Source organism: Pan paniscus, chromosome 3, assembly GCF_029289425.2.
Source record: "Pan paniscus chromosome 3, NHGRI_mPanPan1-v2.0_pri, whole genome shotgun sequence".
NCBI classification, from domain to species: domain Eukaryota; kingdom Metazoa; phylum Chordata; class Mammalia; order Primates; family Hominidae; genus Pan; species Pan paniscus.
In genome coordinates, this window is record NC_073252.2 from 20,125,434 (window position 1) to 20,151,305 (window position 25,872).

General features: G+C 38.6%; 1 pseudogene; it reads left to right on the plus strand.

The window, feature by feature from the left end:
- The first annotated feature begins 384 nt into the window (after nt 1-384).
- LOC129397684 (transcription factor NF-E4-like) lies at nt 385-14,377 on the plus strand (annotated as a pseudogene).
- The last annotated feature ends 11,495 nt before the right edge of the window (nt 14,378-25,872 follow it).

Here is a 25,872-nt window from a genome sequence, read left to right on the forward strand (position 1 = left end):
ATAGAGACTAAAATATGCATATATCCAGGGAGTTCATAGGGTCCCCACCCCCACCATGTTGTCTCATGGAGATAATGCACAAAGAGGCAGAATAGGAGATACCAAAAATGAGATTGGTTTCCATCAAGGAAGGGCAGAGAAGAAGACGTAGAAAAAGATTGAGTCCTGGAAGGCAGAAAAGGGAGACTAGCATAGGATGAATCATGGGGCAACTTTTCCAGGGTCTTGTAACTGAGACTAAAAATTAAAGAGTCTGTTTATACTTTCTTTCATTTCTTGTACCTTCAACAAATTTGAGTCTACTCTGCACCGTGCAAGGTCCCAGGGCAACAGAGATGGGAAAGACCTGCCCTCAGGATGCTGATAGCCTAATGAGAAACCTACATGCACGTCAACAAGCAATTCCAAAGTAGTGTGATATGTCCCTTGATAAGGGTAAGCATGGGATACCAGAGGGCAGAAGCACCCAATCTAGATTGGGTCCTGGGAGAGGTTAAGCTCAGAGGAAACTTTCTAAAGGTGCTCACAGGTATCCAGGAACAGCAGGACAAATAGAAGTTAGTCAGACAAGGGGCACCAGGAAGACTTGTCAGTGGAAGAGGTTCTATTAAAAACAGCATGGTCTTACAAAAATGGCAAGTCAGTGGGCTCATATTTATACAAGATGCAGGAGCCTAAAGGAGACAGAAGCTTGGTAATATCTTCCTGCCCTCTTCACACAAACATACACATATAGTGTGAATATATATTACATATGGATGTCCAGATAGCTATTCTCAATAACATACATTTAGTTCATCATAAACATATGAAATATAATTACAACAAAAAGAAGCAAAGAGTAAAATTTAAAGCCAGGCAGATTTCAGGAGGCACACAAAAAAGAACTCTATTACTGCATTCTTGCATTACTATAAAGAAATGGCTGAGACTGGGTAATTTATAAATAAAATGGGTTTAATTGGCTTACAGTTTTGCAGGCTGTACAGAAAGCATGATGCTGGCATCCGATTCATTTATGGGGAAGCCTCAAGAAGCTTATAATCATGGTGAAAGATGAAGGGAGAGTAGGCATGTAACATTGTCAGAGCAGAAGCAAGACAGAGAAGCAGGAGGTGCCACACACTTTTAAATGACCGAATCTTGCAGGAACTCACTCACTATGGTGAGGACAGTACCAAAAGGATGGAACTAACCCAGTCCAATCACCTCCCACCAGGTCACACCTCCAATATCAGGGATGACATTTGAACATAAGGTTTGGACAGGGAAAATATCCAAACTATATCAAGCACAATTCTACTAGGATAGTTATCAACAAACAAAAAAAAAAATCAAAGAAAGGAAGAAAAGTGGGAGGGAGGAAGGGGAGAGAGGAACAGAAAGAGGGGAGAAGATGTACAACTTGAAAAAGCAAAGGGTTCTCAATCACTGGATGTATTTTAATGCAGGAAATTATTGCACTAGACAACATTTACACTATGTAATGTTAAACATATCTTCCTTCCCAGCATTCTACGATTTTATGATTTAGGGTCAAATTAATGACAATAATATTTCTGGGATGTGGGATCTTTATTTTACAATTAAAAATACTATAAAATTATTTCAAAGCCTTTTCTTGCCTCCTAATTAAACATTTAAGACTACAATAAGTACAGAAAGATATATTAAAATATGCTACATTAAGAAACTCAAGTGATTACTCATTTTATGTTAATTATTATCCTTCATTTATTATTTCTGATGCAGTGCCTTGCACAGAGTAGGTTTTCAATAAATCTATTGACTTTTGATTTCTTCACAACAGGCTTTCTTACGTAAAAAGTACCCACATCCATTTTGGTAACTATTTTAAACGGATCCCTATTTGACAAAACACGTACCCAACAAAAAAATCACCATAAACAAAGGAAGAATGAAAGTTACAAATTGGAAAAACAAAAGTTTGTCCAAATTACAAAGAAATAGGATTGATATTCAGAATACTTCAAAATCTTATATAGATTGATGTTTAAAAATAGAAAGCCTGAGCAAAGAATATAAACAGAAATGCAAAAAAAAAATCACAAGAAGAAACTCATTTTCACTAGTAATCATGGAAAAACAAACAAAAATAATGAGATGATAGATTTTTGGCCAACAGACTAGCAGGATCTTAAACATTCACATGAAAGAATTATGTATACTGCAGCTTTTTGGAGACATTTTTGACAATATGTGTTAAATTGTTTGAATACGCTTTACTCAGATGCAGTCATCATTTCACCTGTTAGATTTTCTCCTCTAGAATTAATTGCATTTGTGCGCAAAGAGGATTTTCATTATAATTATTTTAAAAGACAAGAAATAATTTGAATATCCTGCCATAGGTATAATGGTTAAATATATTATGGTACATTCATAAGACAGATGATATGCAGATATTAAAAATATAGTTCTATCATTTTTAAAAGAATATATTTACATATAATTAATATAAAAGAAGCAAAAGCATTCACATTGAAATTGAGATTTGTTTCTTCAGGGGCTGAAACAGAGATAGGAAAACCCAGGATAGGTCAAAAGAGAAATGTTTATTTGTATTATGTGATTCATTTTATCTTACATGGAAACCATGTCTTATGTGTGAAGTTAATCAATGTTTTAAATAAAAGAAAGGAAAAAAAGACTATGTTGTATCACCTCCTACAATTTTGGATGAAGGGAATAGAGATATCACTTAATTTAAACTCCTAAATTTAAGTATGTAGGACTTAGGCCCCAAAATTTGAAATTAAAAAAGGACATGTTCCTTGTGTCCTGTTGACTCAATTCTGCTGATTCAAATCCAGTGTTCTTCCCTGCCCCTCAAATGCACTGAAAGTATTCTTTAATTTTAAGCACAATATCAGTAATTTTTGTGATTTAGATGACGATGATCCTGAGGGTAGTAAGTCTTCAATAAGTATAAACAGATGGGTACATCCCCACTATAGGGAACAGAATTGGGTAGAAATTAATTATAACCACATTGCTTCCCCTAGATTAATCGTAATGAGCTAGTTGTGATGCTTCTACATGTACTGCATGATAGTAGTCAATTGAAGAGTTTATGGTCTTAATTATTTATTATTAAAGGGGTCATTTTGAGGTACAGAGTAACATTCAATTAGAAAAAAAAAATAGAGTACATGCATTTGTTTAAACCAGAATTTACAAGGCAGAATGGTTGCAGACCCAACAAACATTCACAAGATTACCTCAAGAACTGGAATTTAGTGATGATTCTACCAGTGATAATATAAGACAATGTGAATTTTTTATTTTTAATTTTTGGGGTACATAGTAGGTGTATATATTTATAGGGCACATGAGATGTTTTGATACAGACATGCAATGTGAAATAAGCACATCATGGAGAATGAGGTATCCATCTCCTCAAGTATTTATCCTTTGAATTACAAATAATCTAATTACACTCTTTGGGTTCTTTTAAAATGTACAATTAAGTCATGATTGATTGGAGACACCATGAATTTGTGAATGTGGATATTTGCTGTAAGCTTCTAAATAGTTCAATTAAGGAAAAAATCAAATCTGTCTGCAGATAATTCAATATTGCAATGTTGGGTGGGATCAACTGCTTTACCCCTACTCCGCATTTCAGCGGAGAGGTTTTCTGCTGTTCACATTTACTAAAAGAGACCTGAACCTTTGATGTTCAACGTAAGGATCAAGTAACAACCAGGGACCACTTCAGTGCAGGAGGGAAAAAACAGCATTTGGCTCTAGGTCTAAATTCTACTCCATTGTTCATTTACCAAAACCAAAATTATAATAAAAACAAGATTATGGACTTTATATAGGCCTATAAAATAACTCTGGAAAACTGCGGATCCGGAAAAAAATCAAAAACTTCAGTATCAACTGTAAAACTTTCTAAAAATGAAACAATATAATAAAGAACAGAGGTAGAATTTGGCTCTGAATTGAGTTGCCCACCTGCAAGTTATTTTTAGGCGTCCCCAAGATGGAAAGGAAAACATTAAAAAAAAACTTTCCACAAGTCCCCCTCACAAGTGCTCTGTGGTTGAATCTTCACTCTGAATCCAAACCAAGCCTCGGGGCAGGCATGCAAGGACTTTGAATAAACTAAGGTTAGAGGAAAACAAACAAAAGAAGATAAAAGGAAAGTCAAACTTGTTCATGTGTAGACAGAAAGAAAACGATTTTAGCTAATTATTTTAAAGGTTTTTTTTTTATTTTCTCCTTATTCATGCTCGAAGATAATTATTATGCTCACTGACAAACAGGCCATGAGACAGGTTACTTGAGGGAAAGCTTTCTCTCTCTTTATGGCTTCCAGAAAGTACCCAGATTGGGCAATAGAGATTTATTTTTCAAATTGGGTGGAAGAAAGAGAAGAAAAAAAAAAGAACCCCGTGATGAGAAATGTCCTTTGTCTCTTCTAATATACTTTCTTTACAAACCCTAACTGTGGTATTAACGAAATGGCAATGAGATCAAAAAGACAGTGCCCACTTATAATGATTCTTCTATTGAGAGGATGACACATCTTAAAATTGTCCAACAACAACAAAATTTAGCCCGAAAACCATTATTAGTGGACCTGATTTCTTTCCCAGGAAATTCTAAAAACTGCATTTCATATTACAATAGGCCAACAATTCAACATATACCCCCTTCCAAGACTAATTTTTGGGGTAAATGGAGTATATTCAGAAAGGTCCGGGTTAGGTTTAGGTACAATGTAGAGGCTTCAGGTTAATTAACAATGTGAGGAAACTGTGAACCTAGGAGTTTTCTCTGCAGCCCTCCCCAGTCTGGCTTCTGTCACCACCACCCCCATGGAACCATTCTTGGAAGGTCACCAACATCCCTTTGCCAAATGTTGTGGACACTTGTCAGCTCATCTCACGCAGCCTCTCAGCTGGCTGCCCCTGCCTTGATGTGGTCACACTCTGCTCCTTTTCCTCCTCCACTTCTGGCCGCTGCTTTTCTGTCTCTGTGTTGTGTCATCTGCTTCTATATCTTGCCTTCCGTCTACAGGCACACAGGAGGCTTCAGTCCTCAGCCTCTTTGCTTCCTGGTCTTCACTCTCTTCCATTTAATCACAACTCTCAGAGCTTTTAATACCACCTCAAGCCTCTGCCTCACTTAAAAATCTGCCCTGAGCTTCATCCTCTTATATCCCAGTATCTGATTTCTCTAACAAAATAATGAATAATCATTAAAAACTTAATATGGTTCAGAAAATAACTCTATTTTTTCTCTCAAAACCTGTTCCTTTCCTTCTCTTCTACTTTGTTAAATAACAATACAATAAAGACTTAAAAAGTCATTCTTAAATCCTCCTTTTTCCTGAGCCCTGACAGTCAATCCATAATAAATCATTTATGTCTGTCTCTGCAAACATACCTCAAATGCGTTCTCTTCTCTCCCATCTGCACCGCTACTCACTTGGCCTCAGGTCCTCTTCATCTTCACCTGGAGTGTAGCAATTGCTTCCTAACTGCCCCCTCAGCCCCCGCTTCTGGAAATGCCCACCTTTAATCTGGTTTGCACACAGCAGGTAGAGTAATTGTTTTAAAAGTGTAAATCGTGTCTTGCAATTGAACATGAGCAAATAAAATTTCTCCTTTGGTTAACATTCTTTAATGGTTTTCTCCTGTAGCAAATCCAAAGTTCTCAATAGGATCTCAAAGGCCCAACCTTATTTTCCCTCTCCAATTCACATACTACCTACCCATTATGCTTATAACCCTTTCTTTTCCTCAATAAAATCAAGCTCTTTACTTCCCCTGGGCCTTTGCACTTGCCAGCCCCTGGCTCCTCACTCATCTTCAGAATACTGGCTCCTTCTCATCTTCAGGACTTAACTTTCCCCATCACCGTCCACAGTTTGTGTCTCCTGTATTAGATAGTTTATTTCCTGCAGAACCCTTATCACTGAAATAAACTTGGTTTTGTTGTTGTTGTTTCTGTATTGCCTGTCTCCCTTACTGCTGATGAACAATCACTGCTGCTGTCAACCAGTGTCTAGCACTGTCACTGGTATCCTGTAGGCATTAAATATAGAAAGGTGAATGAATGATTGATTGAGTGAATAAATGAGTGTTGACAGCAGAAAGGGAAGGAGTAAAATATCACCTGCACAGTGGAACCCATAGTCCAGTGGTTGAGGTAGAAATGAACAATTAGTATAGGTGAAAGGAAAAACAAGAACAAGATGAGATGGTAACGCAGACAGGCTGTAACTTACCATTTTGGCAGGAAATGATTAAAGGTGATGTTTCTGAACCATTGTTTCCAGGGATGCTTATGGCACAAGGGTTTGCCTTCATGCCTGTGTTTACTGCACATAGTGCTGCTTCTTTTTTTTTTTTTTTTCATTTACCTCAGTAATTGTAAAAGAGCTTCAAGCCACATTTCCTAAGACACTTCTACAAACATTCTTAAGTCTGGCATCATACAGTGAGGTTACAGAAATGAGAACTGTGGCAAGCCCTGGAACATCACTGTGGAAGAGCAGTAACATTTATGGAAATGAATTGATAACATTCATTAAGGCTATTTTATTTTTTGAGCACAAAAATAGTTTTGATGAGATAGGATGAGTGAGAGGCTTAGAAGGAATGACTCTGTGGCAAGAAACAAGCATTCAGCAAATACCAGGAACTTTCTCTCAAATGCACTGCTACCATCACTGCCTAGCAAATCCCTACTGATCCTTCAAGAACCAGTTCAAATGTCTTCTGCTCTATGAAGCCTTTGCATTTGAGCAATCGCTTCTTCTACTGGGCCCCTATGGACTTCTATCATGCCACTCACTACAATGGATGGTGATATGTAGTTGACACATTGTATTAGTTAGCTCAGGCTTCCAGAACAATATACCATAAACTAAGTGCCTTAAACAACAGATTATTTTTTCATAATTCTGGATCCTGGGAAGTTCAAGATCAAGTGTCGGCCAATTTTCTTTTTGATGAGAACTCTCTTCCTGTCTTATAGGTGGCTGTCATGCCACTGTGTCCTCGCATGGTGGAGAGAAAGAGATCTGAAGTCTGCTCCTCTTCTTCTAAGGATACCAGTTCTATTGAAGTAGAACAGCCCGCTTATGACCTGTTAACCTTATTCCCTCCTCACAGAACCTATCTCCATATATAGTCACATTGGGGATTAGGCCTTCAACATACCAATTTGTGAAAGGACACATTTAGTAATAACACATGTCTATTTAATAGGATCAAGTCCTGGCCATGTTTTAATCCTAGCACTTGCCACTGTACCTAGAACAGATTAAGTTCTCAAAAGACAAATTTTCAATGAATGAATGAATGAGTGAATGTATGAATGAAGAAATCCTAGATAAAGTTGATACTATTTTGGAATATAATTTGATTTTTATTTTGTTGTACAGTTATGCCATTAGATTATTTTTGATTTATCAGAATCAGCAGCTTGCAGTGGAGAATACAAGTAATGTAAAGTTCCAAGATTTAACAAAATGAGGCTGGCTGTGTGACACCCAACTAATTTATTCCGTTATTTTAGTCATTAGATTAAAGACAAGCTACTATATTTCAATACTCTAAGTAGCTTGAATTTCATGTATTGTAAAATTAAATGCATTTCTTAGGATGGAAGAATTAGAAAGAACATTTTAAACATTAGAAAATCAACTGCTTCTCTTATATCTCATTTTACACTCAGCCTTGACCATGATATTTGATTTAGAGCCAATAAATATTGAAAACTCTATTTCAGATAAATAGAGTTCATGAGCTCTAACTTTCTTACTTGATGTTCTCAATAACTATTATCTTATTGCCTTAAGTTGCTCTCTTGAACACTCTGATAATTAAAAGAAATGAAAAATAATGCCCAATTTTGTGGTATTGCCCATGAATTAACCCATTGTATTCATAAACTCAAACCTCAGTAAATTTCCATTTGCTAAATATAAGAAGAAAGCATCAAAAGTATACACAAATGCTATTGCAAGAAAGAAAGAAAAAAAAAGAGTCAACCCGTAGGCTTACCCAAGGAAAAAGGAAAATATTTATATTTCTTTCAACTATCTATATAGTATCATGGAAAATACCTTTTCTAAATTAGAAATTACATAAACCTGTTCACCTTCCATCTTAGGAAAAAGTATTTACATGAAATCAGATATGGATAAAAATATTAAATATACATTTAAAATAGATATATCAATTTTCTCTCATTCTGACCATTGTAATTTCATACCCATGCTTTTTGTAACACCGCCACCCCATAGGCATTCTTCATCCCCAACACTCTGCTCTACTTTTTTTATTTTTTCCTCCAGCACTTACTGCCTTCTCACTAGGTAGCTGACTATGGGAATACAGTATGCTATGTAGTTGACTTCTTTATTATATTTATTTTTTAGTTTATGATTTGCTTACTGTAAAAATCCATGCTGTACTAGGACATGGGTTTTTGTTTTGTTTACTGATGATTTCAAGCTCCTAGAACACTGCCTGGCACAGAGCAGGCACTGAATAAATATTCACTGAATTTTTAAAGTATTTAAAGTGGTTATTATTTTTAAATGATGAGTATCTCCTTAGTCATTCTTGATTTCATCATGCACAAATTAAATCCACTGTAATTTTGTCAACATTTATAAATAGATGCCTATTTAATGTTTACAAATTCCCTAGTTTCAAATGTTAACATTTTTTGTTTAAGTATGATCTAAGGGAGAAATAAGGTAATTAAACAAGCAAACCAGAAAGTAACTGACAACTTACTTTCAAAAATATTCTGATGATCTAAGCTATATACATTTCAATTAGTGATTTCTCCCCTATTACTTTATTTACCTTTGTGTGTTCTACTTTTATATCTATTCATTTACTAGCGTATTTTCAATTAATTATTACTCTATTGGCTTCATTCATTTAGCTCACATCAACCTATACATTTCTTAGTTGCAGGATTTTCTACAGAATACAAGCAAAGCATCATTTGATCAGGCAGTATCAAAGCCCAGCAAAAGCAAATTTGAATAGTCTGTATTTTCCATGTCATTTTCTTCCTATCCATTGCCTTTCAGCAATTCTAAGGTCAGCTCTGTCCTGTGCTCCATCTTCACACATCTTCATTCTGTCACTCAGCTGTCTTCTCAATTCTTAGCACTCTCTGAAGACAATTCACACTGCTAAGTTGTGATACTTACAGGAGGTTCTTCATTGCTCAAAGAATTTCCAAAACCTTGAATGTGTATCTGTTTATGGTAACATGATTCTTCAGAGGATTGATGCTTCAGTCAGAGAATGAGACTTCTCTTGGATTTCATGGATGAAATGAAAATGGCATTTGGGCAGAAGTCCTGAGTGTAAGACCTGGCTTTAATACTTACCAGATACATGGCTTGGGTTAGATGCTTTTTAATAGCAATAGCCATGTCTACTCTCACAAGTAGTTATAAGATGCAATGCTCCTGAGAAAAGCTGTGCAAACTGTAAGCTGCCATACCAGGGTGTTCCAAATTCTCTTCTAAAATACATTAGGAGTTCCTTAATATGTTAATAAATGTTCTATAAAATATGGCCAAATAAACTAGAATGGGCATCTGAGCCTTTAATTTGCTAATGTATATAATGAATCTCTAAAAGGAAAATGTAGTGTGCTTTACTTTCTCAATTGTATTTTCTTAAATATAAAAGCCTTTCTCAAGCTTTATCAGTTCTTCTGCCCTGCAGAATAAAATATCCATTAAGTGCTGGGCCATAGAAGTGTTGATTATTTTGATACTATATAAGTAACTAATTAAATATTCAAACTGTTTAAAAGGCTGATCTACAGAAAACTGAAAGTTATTTGTTATGTATAGCTCTCTTTCTTTAAATACAACTTCCAATTTTGAAATTTTTGAGTATTCTTTATCAAAATATATTTATTCTATAATTCCTTTATAATAGCAATTAAAAGGATAAGATACTTATCTAACTTTAACAACAGAACTGCAAGAATGTTGCAGTGGAAATGATGAAATATTGTTGAGGGAAATTAAAGAAGATCTAAATAATCAGAGAAGAATTTCACATTTATGTGAAAGATTTATGTGGAATATCACATTTATGTGGAAGATTCAGTCTCTTACACATGGCAATTTATTTTCAACTGATCAATAGATTCAACACCAACCCTATCAAAATTCCAGGAGGCCTTTTCACAGAAAGTGAGAATTGGTCCTAAAATTTATATGGGACTGTTGATGTTTAATTTTATGTGTCAACATGACTGGGCTAAGGGATGCCCAGATAGCTGGTAAAATATTATTTCTGGGTATGCCTATGAGTATGTTCCTGGAAGTGATTTATTATTTGAATCAGTAGATTGAGTAAATAGGATCTGCCCTCACCAATGTGGATAGACATTATCTAATCTGTTGGGAGTTAAATACAGCAAAATGGCAGGAACAAGTGAATCCTCTCTGTTTTCTTGAGTTGGAACATCCAAATTTTCCTGCTCTCAGAAATTACAGCTCTTGGTTCTCAAGCCTTCCAATTCTGGGACTTACAGCAGTTCGCCCCTCTTCCACTCCCATTTCTCAGTCCTTCAAATTTGGGCTGAATTACACAACCAGCTTTCCCAGTTTTCCAGCTTGCAGATGGTATATTATAGGACTTCTCAGCCTCTATTATCTTGTGAGCCAATCCTTAGAATAAATCTTCTCTTACATAGTTACATATATCTTACTGATTCTGTTTCCTTGAAGAACCTTGACTAACATGAGATTGCAAAAAACCTAAAACAGCCAAAATAATTTTGAAAAAATAGAATGGAGCTGAGAGACTCTAACTTTACAATTTCAAAAGTATTGGAAAGCTACCGTAATCATGACAGTTTGATACCAGGATAAGAGTAAATATGCAGGTCAACTGAACAGGATTAAGACTTCAGAAATAAAGCCTTATATTTATAGTTAATTTACTTTTGACAAAGGTGTCAAGGAAAAGGATAGATATTCTATTGATGGTACTATGATAATTGTTCATCCATGATAATATGAACTTAGATTTTTACCTTTCACTAAGTAAAAATTAACTTAAAGATTATTATAATCTTACAAAAAGAGTTAGTTATGACAGTAAAACTTTTGGTAAATACCATAGGATGAAATCTTCTGAAATTTGGGTTAGGCAATGAAGTGTTAGCTATGACACCAAAGCAAAGTTAATGTAAGAAAGAAAAGGTGATAAAGTAGAGTTCATCAAAATTCAATACATCTGTACTTCAAAAGACATCATTAAGAAAATGAAAAAAAAAGTAACACTAAAATATCATATTTTGTAAAACACATACCTGATAAGGGCTTGTATCATGAATATACAGAGATTGCTTATAGGTCAATAATAAGAAAATGAGCACCTAAATAAAATAGGCGAAATATTTGAATGAACATTTTAATAAAGAAGATATAGAAATGGCTAACAAGCACAAAGAAAGAAGCTCAACGTAATTATTCATTAGGGAAATGTAAATTAATGCCACAATGAAGTACCATTTTAAATCTCTCAGAATGTCTATAATAAAAAAGACAGAAAATAGTAAATAAATTATAGAAATGGGATCCCTCATATATTGTCAACTGTGGCATACACTGGTGTTGCCACTTTGGAAATGCTTTGAGAGTTAAAAATACATTCACCATATGACACAGGCTTTCCACTCTTAGGTGTAAGATTCTCCCCGGGGCCTGAAAGTTTAAAGAGATAAATAAGTCCTCCCTTCTCAGGCCAGTCCCAAGGTGCAAGGCTACTTGCGCCAGCAGCGTGCGCCAGCAAGATAGCAGAAGCAAGAAGAGAGCCAGCCAGAAGACAACTACCCTGAAGATCCAGAAAGAGGCCATTCGGATACAATGTAGCAGTTATGTCATACTAGGACACTTCCTGTTTCCAGGAGACTATAAAACCTTTGCCCCATCCTCCCTTGGGACTGATGCCATTTTAGGCCTTAGCCCACCTACACCCAGGCGCTCGCTAAAACAGCGTGTTGCTCCATACTGCCTTGTGCTGTCTGTTGGCGCACTCTCCAGGTTCAAACCGATACAAGAACCTTACATATGGTGCCAAAACCCAGGAGGGGCTCAGATCTGCGTCCTCTGTGGACCTACCCCTCCACCCCAGAGAGCAGGCCACAGCAGCCAGAAAAAGGAAGCTTCTCAGCCTCCAGTCGCCTCTCTGTGCATGCACATTGGTCATTGATCTCGCCTACTGGTAAATTTCCCCGGGAACCTGGTTAACAGGGGAAAAGCCGCACGGCCTCTCTTGGTTTCTCCAGTCCGAAAATTCAATGTTAGTCCAAAAAGGCTCTGGCATGTTCCAGGCACTCGCTGATCATCTGGTCTTAGGGGCATACCTCTAAGCCATTTGATCCCGTTCTGGAAACAAAAAAGGCAATGGCGATAATCACTCCCTTTATCGTCTCCTTCCTTCCATCCAGGACGGTCTCCTTTTTCCCTGTTCTCCCATGCCTACCCTCTGTTATGGGAAACTCCTGGTCCTCCATTCCAAAAAAACAGCCCTCTAGGCTGCCTCATAAACAACCTGCAAACCTTAGGCCTCAGGCAACATATCCACTCTAAGTGCCTTGTCGTTTCTTGCAATTCAGTCTGGCCACAATACAAATTGGATAATGGGTCCAAATGGCCCACAAAAGGAACATTCGACTTTACAGTTTTAACTGACTTAAGCAATTATTACCGACGACTGGAGAAATGGTGAGAAATTCCTTATGTCCAGGCCTTTTTGCACTCAGATCACAACCTGACCTCTGCGATTCTTGCTCACCTGTTCAAATCCTTCTCCTTCATTCTCACCGCCCTGATCGCCTTTCTCCTCCCGACCCTACCTCTTCTATCCGGTTCAATCCAGCTGACTGCTGCCCATCCCTCCCAGCCCCTACCTCTTCCTCTCAACCGTCTTCTTTAACCCCCCAAGCCTCCATGTTGTCTTCTCAGCCACCATCTTCCCAGCCACCATCTTCCCAGCTGGCATCACCTCCAAAAGTACCCACTTCTTTTCCTACGCTGTCCTCTCCTCAGGACAAGTCTAGTATTGTCGGTACTCATTCTCCTTCCTCCCCACCCTCTCCTGAAGCCTGTAAACCCATCCCACCACCTTACGCCCCTATCTATCCTCCACTGCCTATCAACTCAACCCCCTCAGCAGGAACCCTCAGCAGGAACCACTTCTGACTTCTTCCTTCTCTCCCACCCATACTCACTTGGGCGCCATATTTGGCCCATGCCCCACCCTTACTTCAGTGCCAGTGCTAGAGTGCCCCCTTCAGGAAGCAGCAGGAGCTGAAGGTATTGTTAGAGTTCATGTTCCCTTCTCCCCCACTGACCTCTCTCCAATTAACAAAAGACTGGGCTCATTTCCACAAGACCCTATCTCATATTGAGTAGTTTCAGTACCTTACCAAGTCTTATGAACTAACCTGGCATGACATCTACGTTATCCTGTCTTGCACCCTCACCCCAGAAGACCAGACAGTATCTGGACCCTAGCTCAGATGCATGCTGATACAATTCATCACTACGCTCCTTCCCAGACTACTGGTGCAGAGCCAGTCCCCAATCAGGACCCCCACATGGATTATCAAGACGGGGCCTCTGGATGCCACCATCGAGACCACATGATTATGTGTCTCCTTGCAGGACTCAAAAACGGTGCCCATAAAGTAGTAAACTATGAAAAACTTTCAAAAATCACCCAAGGTCCTGATGAAAACCCAGCCCTGCTTCTCTTTCATTTAACTGAAGCCATGAGAAAATATACCAGCCTAGATCCAGCCAGCCCAGAAGAAATCACTATCTTAAACCTTTGGTTCATCCCCCAATCCACTCCCAATATTCGGCACAAGCTTCAGAAGCTTGATGATGACCCTCAAACCCTACAACGAGACCTTCTTAATTTAGCCTTCAAAGTATTTAACAATTGTGATGAGGAAAGTAAAAGGCAAAAACAGGCAGAGTTTCAAACGCTTGCCTCCACCATCAGGGGCCCTGCAGGCCCTCGGGGCTGCAGCTCCTCACAGAAGCCTCCTAAAAATCCACCTCCACCTGGTGCCTGTTTCAAGTGTGGCAAGGAAGGCCACTGGACCAGACAATGCCCACACCCAGGTAAGCCCACCAGGCCATGACCCCTCTGCAGAGGACCCCAGTGGAAGCTGGACTGTGAACAGCCCCTGCAAGGACCGCCCTCATCCCTTCCTAAGCCAGCCACAACCTCCTACTCGGATCTCATTGGCCTTACCACTGAAGACTGACAGTGCCCTGGAACGGACACCACGGCAACTACCATTGGTTTATCTGAGCCAAGGGTAACCCTAATGGTGGCAGATAGGCCAGTATGTTTTTAAATTAATACCAGGGCAACCTACTCTGCTTTACCTAATTTTTCAGGAGCCACCCAGTCTTCCCAAGTCTCTGTTGTGGGAATTGATGGACAAGTCTCCAAATCCCGGGCCCCCCCTCCACTTTTCTGCTCCCTACACACCCTATCCTTCACTCACTCTTTCTTAGATCTGCCCTCATGCCCAACTCCACTCCTAGGCAGAGACATCCTTTCAAAACTCCACGCTACTCTCTACTTCCACGTTCCCCATAGTACCCAATGCATCAACCCAGACTGCTCTAGGGCTTCTAAGTTTCTTTTACTCCTCCAACCTCCCACCTTAAAACATGCAACCTTTCCTTATCCTCCACCCGTAGTTAACCCTGCTGTTTAGGATACTTACACACCCTCAGTCACAGAACACCACACCCCCGTCCGCATTACCCTTAAGGAGCCCACCCAGTTCCTATCACAGAAGCAGTATCCCATCACCCAAGCAACTCTCATAGGCCTAAAGCCTATCATTTCTCGCCTCCTCGCCAGTCACCTACTCCGCCCAACAAACTCCCCTTTTAACACATCAGTTCTACCGGTTAAAAAGCCAGATGGAAGTTAACACTTAGTCCAGGACCTCAGCTCATTAACCAAGCTGTACTCCCGTATGTCCAGTAGTTCCTAACCCATATACTTTACTTTCCACAGTTCCCTCCAATACCACCCATTTTTCTGTTCTAAACCTAAAGGATGTTTTTTTTTTCCCCCACAATTCCTTTACACCCAAAACCTCTTTGCCTTTAAGTGGGAAAACCCCGACACCCACCTTTCATGTCAGCTCACCTGATGTGTACTACTTCAAGGTTTCAGAGACAGCCCCCACCTTTTTGGACAGGCCCTTGCTCATGACCTCTGTACCTTATCCCTAAAACTGTCCACTCCCCTTCAGTGTGTTAATGATCTGCTCCTGTGAAGCCCCTCTCAAAGAGACTGCAATGCCCATACTATCTCTCTCTTTTAAACTTCTTGGCAGAACGGGGGTATTGTGTCTTCCCTAAGAAAGCACAAATATGCACCCCCTCAGTCACCTAACTAGGCCTAGCTCTTACCCCGCAAACCCGAGGGCTCACAGCCGACTGCCTACTTGCCAAACCGTTATACCAAGCTGCTAAAGGCCCTCTCTATGAGCCTTCAAACCTTGCACAGCCTATTATCCAACCTTTCCGTTTACTCCAGAAGGCTCTCATCTCAGCCCCCATCCTCACTCTCCCAGACCTCACCAAACCTTTCTCCCTCTATACTGATGAACGACGTGGAGTTGCACTAGGTATTCTAACCCAGTCTAAGGGACCCACCCTCTAAGTTATCATCTACCTCTCCAAACAACTTGAAACCACAGTTCGCGGATGGCCTGCCTGCCTCCAAGCACTGGCGGCAGCTGCTGTCCTCAACTTTAGAAGCCTAAAGCTATCTCCCCATGCCAACCTAACAGTTTATTCAACCCATAACATCAAAGATATGCTAGCTCACTGCAGTGTACTAAGTCTCATCTCTGCCCCATGGCTCCTCCAGCTGTATACTCTATTCATAGAAACCCCCCCAAATCACCCTGCTAACCAGCTCCCATCTAAACCCGGCCATTCTCTTACCTGAAGCTACAACCGCCCAAGACCCTACACACTTCTGTGTGAACACTGTTCAAACTTTTTTCATCCTTTTCCAAACCTAACAGACCAACCCCTTCCAGGTGCCTCCTTTATTTAGTTTGTAGATGGCAGCTCCTTCCTACATCAAGGACGCCAACATGCTGGCTATGCTATAGTGTCACCCCCCACCACACACACACTATTGAAGCCAATCCGCTCCCCCTAGGCACCACCTCCCAAAAAGCTGAACTCAGCACCCTCACTCAAGCTGTCACTCTAGCAGCCGGACAACAAATTAACATATATTCAGATTCTTGTTATGCATTCCATATAGTACACTCACACTCGTCTATCTGGAAAGAATGAGGTTTCCTAACTGCAAAGAACACTCCTGTCATAAATGGCTCTCTCATCAGCAAGCTCCTTCAAGCTGCCATACTCCCACAGAAAGTTGCCATCATTCATTGCAGGGGCCACCAAACCCCAGACAATCATATATCAGCTGGGAATGCTTTAGCAGATCAGGTAGCCAAACGAGTAGCCCTACAACCCATGCAAGGCCAGTTTCTGTCCCTGTCCTTGTTCTCTCCTCTTTACTCAGAAGGAGGTTTCCAAGCCCAAAACCTTCAAAAGCAAGGACTATGCTATGTCAAGGAAGGACGCTTCGTTCTTGCTCACTCTCAAAGCCTTCCTCACCTCCAAAGCCTCCACAACTCTTTCCCTGTTAGTTACAAACCTCTCTTTCAACTTCTCTGCCCTATTCTCATTTGTCCTCGCCTTTCCAGTCGTGTTCAAAAAATCACCCAGTCCTGCTCTATCTGCCACTCAGTGTCACCCCAGAGCTCCCTCTGGTCACTGTCTTTTCCTACCCACCAACCCCGGGGCCAGATGCTAGGGCAAAATTGGCAAGTAGACTTCACTCACATGCCACCCAATAAACGGCTCCACTATCTTCCAGTCTTTGTACTTTCTCCCGGTAGGGAGAAGCATTCCCAACAACTTCAGAAAGTGCAAATATCATCACTCAAACTCTCATCATACATATAGTTCCCCGTTTCGGACTCCCAACATCATCCAGTCTGATAACGGGCCCGCCTTCATCAGCCAAATTACCCAAGGCGTCTCTACATCTTTAAAAATAAAGTAGGTTCTCTACACACCCTACATGCCTCAATCTTCAGGCAAAGTTAAAAAAATTAACTCTGTCCTTAAAGCCCAACTCACCAAGCTGGCTCTAGAAACCCACCAGTCTTGGACAAAAAAAAATCTCCCTTTTGCCCTCATGAGACTCCGTGCAACACCAAAAGCACCCTCTTTTTATAATCCCTTTGAAATCATGTATGGCTAAACTTTTATCTTGGGGCCTCCATCCTTACCAGACTCTGAGCCACTTGGGATTTACCTCCGCTCCTTAATCCAGACACGATCTTTCATTTGTAAAGCAGCAGATGAGGCCGTGCCTCTCCCTGTTAACACCTCCTTGTCCTCTCAACATAACTGTCTTGCAGGTACAGACATGTTTATCTGCCAACCCGACCCTCACCCAAAAGCTACAACCAAAGTGGACAGGCCCCTACACTGTGATTGATACTCAGCATGCCAACTGCAGTGGGGGTCCAAGGACTTCCCCACTGGGTCCATTGCACCAGGGTCACGCTCACCCCTAAGGCTACTTCTTCCTCCAAAACATTAACAGTGGGCCACACCCTCGGAGACCCTGTATATAATAACCTAAACAAAGAAAAACGATCGTTAAAGGTAGGAGGAAGCCAAAGATGGCAAGGGAACAAATGGCCTCCGTAAGGGATCATTGAATATTACGGTCCTGCCACTTGGTCTGAGGATGGTTCATGGGGTTATCGCACTCCTATATATATGCTAAGTAGAATAATTAGACTACAGGCAGTTCTAGAGATAATCACTAACCAAACTGCCTCAGCCCTGGAAATGCTCACGCAATGACAAAACCAAATGCACGTGGCAATTTATCCAAACAGGCTAGCACTAGATTACTTATTAGCAGAAGAGGGTGGAGTCTGTGGTAAGTTTAATATCTCTAATTGCTGTCTTAACATAGATGATAATGAAAAAGCAGCTCTAGAAAGATTGCTTCAAACATCAGAAAAGTAGCCCATCTACCAGTCCAAACCTGGGAGGGATAGGATGCAACAAACCTTCTAGGAGGGTGGTTCTCTAATTTAGGAGGATTTAAAATGCTGGTAGGGCCAGTAATCTTCATCACTGGGCTCCTCCTGTTTCTCCCTTGTGTTATCCCACTGATAATAAAAGCCGTTAAAACTCTTGTTAAAACTACATTTAACCACCAGACAATCCAAACGATGCTCCTGCTACAACACGATGGATACCAACCCATCCCTCAAGAATACACCCAAAATTAAGTTTTTCTTTTTCTAAGGTGCCCACACCACCCCTATGTCACGCCTGAAGTAGTTGTTGAGAAAGTCATCCCTTTTCCCTTTTCTGTAACGAAATAGACAAGAATGTAAGATTCTCCGGGGGGCCTGAAAGCTTAAGGAGATGAATAATTCCTCCCTTCTCAGGCGCATTCCCAAGGCACAAGGCTACTTGTGCCAGCAGCACGAGCCAGCAAGATAGCAGAAGCAGGAAGAGAGCCAGCCAGAAGACACTTACCTGAAGATCGAGAAAGAGGCCATCCAGGTACAACCTAGCAGTTACTTCAGACTAGGACTCTTCCTGTTCCCAGGAGATTATAAAACCTTTGCCCCGTCCTCACTTGGGGCTGATGCCATTTTAGGCCTCAGCCTGCCTGCAACCAGACACTCATTAAAACAGCATGCTGCTCCACACTGCTGTGTTGTCTGTTGGCGTGCTTTCGGGGTTTGAACCAATACAAGAACCTTACATTAGGTAGCTGTCCCAGAGAAATAACAGCATATATACAGATAAACACATTGATTCAAGTGTTCTTAGCAGCTTTATTTAGAAAGCCAAAAATTAGAAACAGGCTAAATATTCCTAAACTGATAAATGGATTAAAGTGGTATATCTGTGCAATGGAATACTATTCAGCAATCAAAGGAAGCAAACCACTGATGTGTGTTACACCATGAGCAAACCTACAAAACACACCGAGTGAAAGCTGCCAAATGCAAGACACCAGGTATTACACAATTCACTTGATGAGAAATGTCCAGAAAAGCCAAGTCTGCAGAGACAGGCAGAAGATTAAATGGTTTCCGATGTGGTAGAGAGTGAGAGAGGTTGGGCACAGAGTGTGACCCTTAGTGGATATGAAGGATCTTACTGGAGTAATGGAAATGTTCTAAACTGATTTACTGTGATGGTTGCACAGCTCATATATTTACTAAAACTCATTGAATTGCACACCTGCAAAGGGTGAATTATATGATATATAAAATATGCCTTGCTGAAGTTATATATAAATATGTATTTATTCTACATCAAAGATGTGGTTGTAAAACGTTCCTCGATCCTGACCTGTGATTTTTCTCCTTCTCTGGTTTAAAACATTTCCATTTAGGGGAATAGCCCCAAAGCCTATAAAAACTAGCTTTTAATTCCATAAAATCGAATTGGGAGAGCTTTTCGGAAATAATTCTGCTTTGGAAAGTGATATATAACTGTGAAGTTATCCATTTTGCAATCAGTTTATACAATTTACTGACTATCCAATGTTGAGAACTCACCTACACATTTTCATTTCTTTTAGAATGAATTTTTATGATGAAGCTTTTATTTTAAAATAAATAGAACTAAATATTAAATGACATAAGAGCTTATTATCTGTCAAAGGGAAAATAAAATAGAAACAGGCTGAAAGCTTCATCCTGAAGTCTAACATGTCTTTCATGAGGTAATTTATCAAACAGCAGGGACAAAAAAAAATAGATACAATTTAAAGGGGATATTTATCTTTATAAATTTGGTAATTTTTGAAAGTTTTTCATTTAATTCTTATTGGATTATCACTAGTCACCTCAATGATTCTTTCAACAAGTCCCCTGCAGTTTGAATTTCTGACAAAATTGAAGATAAAGTGTATAATTTACTAACATTTCATACAATGAACAATTAAGCAAGGGATATGTTTGCAAAATCAAAATTTGGATATATTTTTATTATTTTCAAATAAAGAACATCTGGCACATATCCCAGACTCTACATCCATAACAGAAATTAAAGCAATTAAAGTATCATTGAGGATTACCAATAATAATATAACATAAACAATGGGCCTCACATTCTGTCTAGACCAGTTACCATAGTTGAAGAGACTAAAGTAAGTAGAGATTCCAAATTTCTTATTTTTCAGTTAATATTAGCAACATTTGCCAGGAGTTAAGCTAGGTTAGGGGTTAATCAAGAAATAAAGAATCCAGAAAAGAATGGATGATACAACCTCTCCTTTCTCTCTCTGATGTATAAAAACTGATCTACAGGGGACATAATATCTATAGGGAGCATCTTAGTGTCATTAAATCTATTACTCATGGGAAAAATTGAAACTGAAATCCATTAAAATGATTTCATAAACATATGATTGCTGTTTTGAAATGTCTGTAGACAATCTAATTTGGTAAGTAATTCACTAGACAAAAATTTGTATGAAAATTAAATAAATAAAAGCTACACAGTATCTTTGCCATTATTCTATCACTGTTGAAGAATAAACTAGTGGCCAAAATGTATGAAAAAAATGTTCAATATCACTCATCATCACAGAAATGCAAATCAAAACCACAAGGAGATACTATATCACACCAGTCAGAATGGCTTTTATTAAAAAGTCAAAAGCAACAGATGCTTGAGAGGCTGCAGAGAAAAAGTAACACTTATACGTTGTTGGTGGGAGTGTAAATTAGTTCAGCCACTGTGGAGAGCAGTTTGGAGATTTCTCAATGAACTTAAAACAGAGCTACTATTTGACCCAACAATCCCATTACTGAGTGTATACCCAAGGGAAAATAGATTATTATAACAAAAAGATGCATGCACTCATATGTTTATCACCATGCTATTCACAGTAGCAAAGACATGGAATCAAGCTAGATGCCCATTCATGGTGGATTGGATAAAGAAATATGGCACATATACACCATGGAATACTATGCAGCCACTAAAGAGGATGAAATCATGTCCTCTGTAGCAACATAGTTGCAGCTGGAGGCCATAATCCTAAGTTAACTAATGCAGGAACAGAAAACCAAATACCACATATTCTCACTTATAATTGGAAGCTAAATGTTGAGCACACATGGACATTAACATGAGAACAATAGGCACTGCAGAGCAGGGAGTGAGGGAAGATGGTATGGTTTGAAAAACAACCTACTGGGTACTATGCTCACTACCTGGGTGCAATATACCCATGTATCCAAAATGTAAGTTAAATTTTTTTAAAAGAATAAAATAGGTAAATTTATTATTCCATTATAGATTCTTAAGTATTTCAAATCAAAAACAGCAACTTTCCTAATAAAAATGTTTAGTATTAGTTAATAATTTTAAAATACACACTGCATTTTATAGTAATATTTTTCCATAGCCCATTTCCAGTATCCAATTACCTAAAAATTTTTAAAAATTTTTTTATTGGTTTCAGATCTCACAATAAAATATATGCATATAGGGATGGCTCTTATTTTGGGAGAGGGTCATAAAATATCTACTTAACAGCCATCCTTAAAAGTCACTGCAATATTATGAAAATAAACACAAAATTATTATGAAAATCTACTTTAAAAGTGTATTTGTTCTACTGCTAGCTAAGTATCAAATCAAAGTGGACTGTTTTAGCCACAGAATGAATGCATCTGCTAAATCTGTATGTTAAAATAATAAATTTAATTACTTCCTTTTCCCACTTGGGAAATCACATGTATTAAAATATGCCCCCCATTACAGGTGTCTGTTCCCCCAATATTATAAATCTCAACCATTCCAGCCGCAAATTCAGAAACAAGAGCCTCAGTAAGGTAGACCATCTTAATCTGGGCCCATTCTCTTTCAAAACTCATAATTTTCTTCTGGCTCCAAAAGAGTGGCTGCTGTGACTTGACACCTAATTTAATCTTTTGAAGACATGTTAATTTTTACCAACTCTTCCACCATTGAGATTGCTAACAACTAAATTAATGGAATTTAAAACTAAACATGCAGAAAGGCTAGGTTAATAATAATAAGTAATAATATTATAATATTAATGATAACAATAAGTAACAATAATATACTAATAATGATAATAACTGACATAATAATTAATAATATAATATTAATGATAACAATATCTAACAGTAGTAGTAAATAATATATTAATAACATTAATGATAATAATAACTAAGCTTAGTTCCTACCTTATGAAATGGGTGGAGATGTGGTGTCATTAATGACATTTACAGAAGAGGAGCTCAGAGTTAGTGAAATTTCCTAACACATAGTCAGTGGCAGTGTTCTTTGTAGAAAGAGATCAATTGGTCTCTTGTTTTCTCTGAAGCTACATTTTCTTGCTGTTGATATTCCCTACCCTTTTGCCCTGGTTTGATTTTGAAGTTAAGACAAAGCAGGTAGAGACTCCAATACGTAGAAGGAAAATGTACCCACTTCTTTCCTCCAACCAGCTCAACTCCCTAAAAAGCTTCTACTCCATCTGCCAGACTGATACTTCCTTTCAGTTGTTACTGAATTTAGTCCTGCCAATGATCTCCAGGTTTTACCTGAACCCTTTCCACTGCAGCAGCCTTTGCCAACATCTCCTCCCTGTTTGGCACAGGAAACGCCTGCTCTTGCCTGCCCTTTCCACAAGGCTTGCATTGTCTGCCACTTCCTCATTCCATTTTCCCCTCCCCATTGAAGCTCAGAATTCTTCAGGATACCCCAAAATAGTTGATTCTCAGAAAGAGTTTGAGAAATACTATTTCAAATAATCTGAGGAATCTTTTAAGTCAAATGTTGGTTTCTCCCCTCTTTTTTGCATATTTCTTTTATGTATGATGTGTAATTGTGTTTAATTGACAAAAAACTCATTTTTGAGTAATTTTAAAAGATCATATTGTATGCTGCATTTAATGTACACTCTTAATTACTTAATAGTATTCTAATTCTTGGCTAATATGATTAACAAAGTGTCATTCTCATTTTTTATGTGCTTCTTATCTCTTCCCCTAATGCCAAATCCATTAATTAATTTAACATATTTATGCCTTCAACATATTTATGTTGTCCACAGAACACCTACTTCCCACTTCTCCTATTTCCAGGTGATGGGATCCCTACTAGAGAAATACATTTGGTCTCCTGCTCATCCTTACTACTTCCCAAAGAGAAGTGAGTTATTTGGCTGGCAGTTGGACCATTGGACCACATTTCTTGATTATTATAATGCATCTGTCACATATCTTTGAGCACTAGAAATTGGCTTCTTTTTTTCTGGCATCTTTCCCCCGGGACCTGAGGAAGACAGAAATCCTGGGAAAATGTATACTTTTCTTTAGATGGACCATTTCAAGATTTTGATAGGCCAGCAAGGGGCATATTAGTGAGTCCACTTGACTAAGACCTATGCTACACCTTCCGATATATGTGGTCAAGAATAAAGATGATATTTTAACCTCTATTTGCCTGACTCTATCTACCTCTAAAGTTGGTGAGAAAACAAGGCATCATTGCCCTCAGACTCCAGTGAACCTCAATATATCATTCACTGTGCTCGGCACTGAAGACACAACTGTGACTAAGAAAAAGTCCCTGCTAGCAATTCTACCACTAAAATATTTGCCTTATTTTAATCTTTCAACAAGAATATTTCCAGCTTGCTAGCCTGTTTCTATCTTCCCATATCCTAATGCCAAAATGATTGCTTAAATTATATTAACGGCAAAATGGGGCTAGGTTTTGGCCAACTGTGGTAGCTGAGGACTTTTCCTTCCAAAACACCAAAATTACTCTCATGTCAACAATCTTATCATCAATGACTAAGGTTTACAAATGTATTTGGACCATTATAAAGGGCAATATTTGTGTGGTTCAATTCAGATGGGATCAGGAAGGAGGCAGAGAACAGAAACTTGGGTAGGAAAATATGCAGGCAACACTAAGCTATTGCTGGCAGGTAATCCACTGAGTGATGGGAAGGTCAACTAGATGTCTCCTCAGCACAACAGATATTCTATGTTTACTTTGTGAGCAAAGAAGTTTGAAGACATCAGCTTGTCTTTCATCATGTTCCCTGGAAATTGCAAGAGTAGATACTAGGCAGTCATCCTGCTGGTACTGAATTGGCTTTCAGCAGACCCCTCAGGTACAATTCCCTGTCCCAGGCCCAACAGGAACTTCTTAAAGACACATCCCAACCAGTTCTCCTCTGCTTTCCCACACAGCTCATGTGAAGTTGCTCTTGCCTCCTGGGTATAAGCAATGCAGTCTTCCTTTATCATTACTCTAATATTTTGTGAAGGAATATGCTTTACATCCTGCTTTCTTCAGAGACTTCTCTTATTGATTCTCAAGAGTCTTTCTTCTCCTAACAAAATCTTCCTCTTGGAAATGAAAAGTTATATTTTCTAAACTACTGTCTTAGTTGACTTTAAGATTATATTGTGAAAGCATTTGTGCCATAACAATTCTAATTATTCCTGAAGCAAAAGTGATGGCTCTGGCTGGCTAGGGCAAAGTCTCATAGAGAAAAGTGCCAAATAGAAAGGACAGTCATAATTTTATGAGATATATTGTCACTATAATGATGTATTCATCAAATGATGACCACGTGTCAGGCATTACACCAAGAAGGCTCACTTGGTTTATTATAGTTAAACACCATGAGATAAACTTATATACTGTGTACTATTACACTTCCCATATTACAGATTCATAAACTAAGCTAAGATTATATTCCCAAGTCAATGTAGCTTAAGTGCACATTTGACTTCTATTTAAAGTCACTTAATGACACTTATGTTCCTGAAGGATAAATGAAAACCTGTTAGTGTAAAATATATGCCTCTGCATACCCCCACCAAACTTTGTTTTTAGCATCATCTCTCCTGCCCCCATGTGTCCTTAACGAATTTTCACTCTTCCCTACCCAGATGCACACGCATTTTAACTTTTACACAACTATATAATTTTGCAAACTTTAACATCATTTTTTCATGGCTCACATATCTCTCTTCATTTCTTCTTCAACTTGAGAAATCTTAGATTTGTGTCCTAACCCAAAGAGCTCCACCTTGATAAGAAGCTCACCAATTCTCCAAGCCAGAGCTGGGCATCTCTTCTTTGTGTTCATTTGTGACCATTTGTATCTCCCAGCACTAACCACACTGCAATTCTCTATCTCTCAACGTGTCTACCATATTAGAAATTGGGTTACCTTAGGAAAAGCAAAAGTAGAAAGAAGGAAAGATACAAATATGAAGCACCAGATGTATGTCAAACACACACTGGTAGATATATTCTCATACCTTCTACCCCATATTTTCACCTGCTATTTCATCCTTTAAAGTCTTGAAATATATGTCATTGTAGATATTTAATTTTTCAAAGGTACTAACTAGTAAGGTAAATTCAGGATGTATACACATGTCTCACCCAAGCTGTATGTCCTTTCTTCCAGATTCTGTTTTCTTCCTCTTGGCACCTTCAGCCCATTGAAAAATGCTTGACATGTAATCAGTGCTCAATAAATATTTGGCAGATAGAAGAATAAATAACATTTATAAATTTAACTAGCACTTTCAAATAATCATCAAATTGTGCTTCACAATGAGTCTGAATAAATTATGTTTGTCTAAAAACCAATGTCTAATGTGAGGATTAGCAAGTTACTTAAGAAGTTGTCTTTTAAA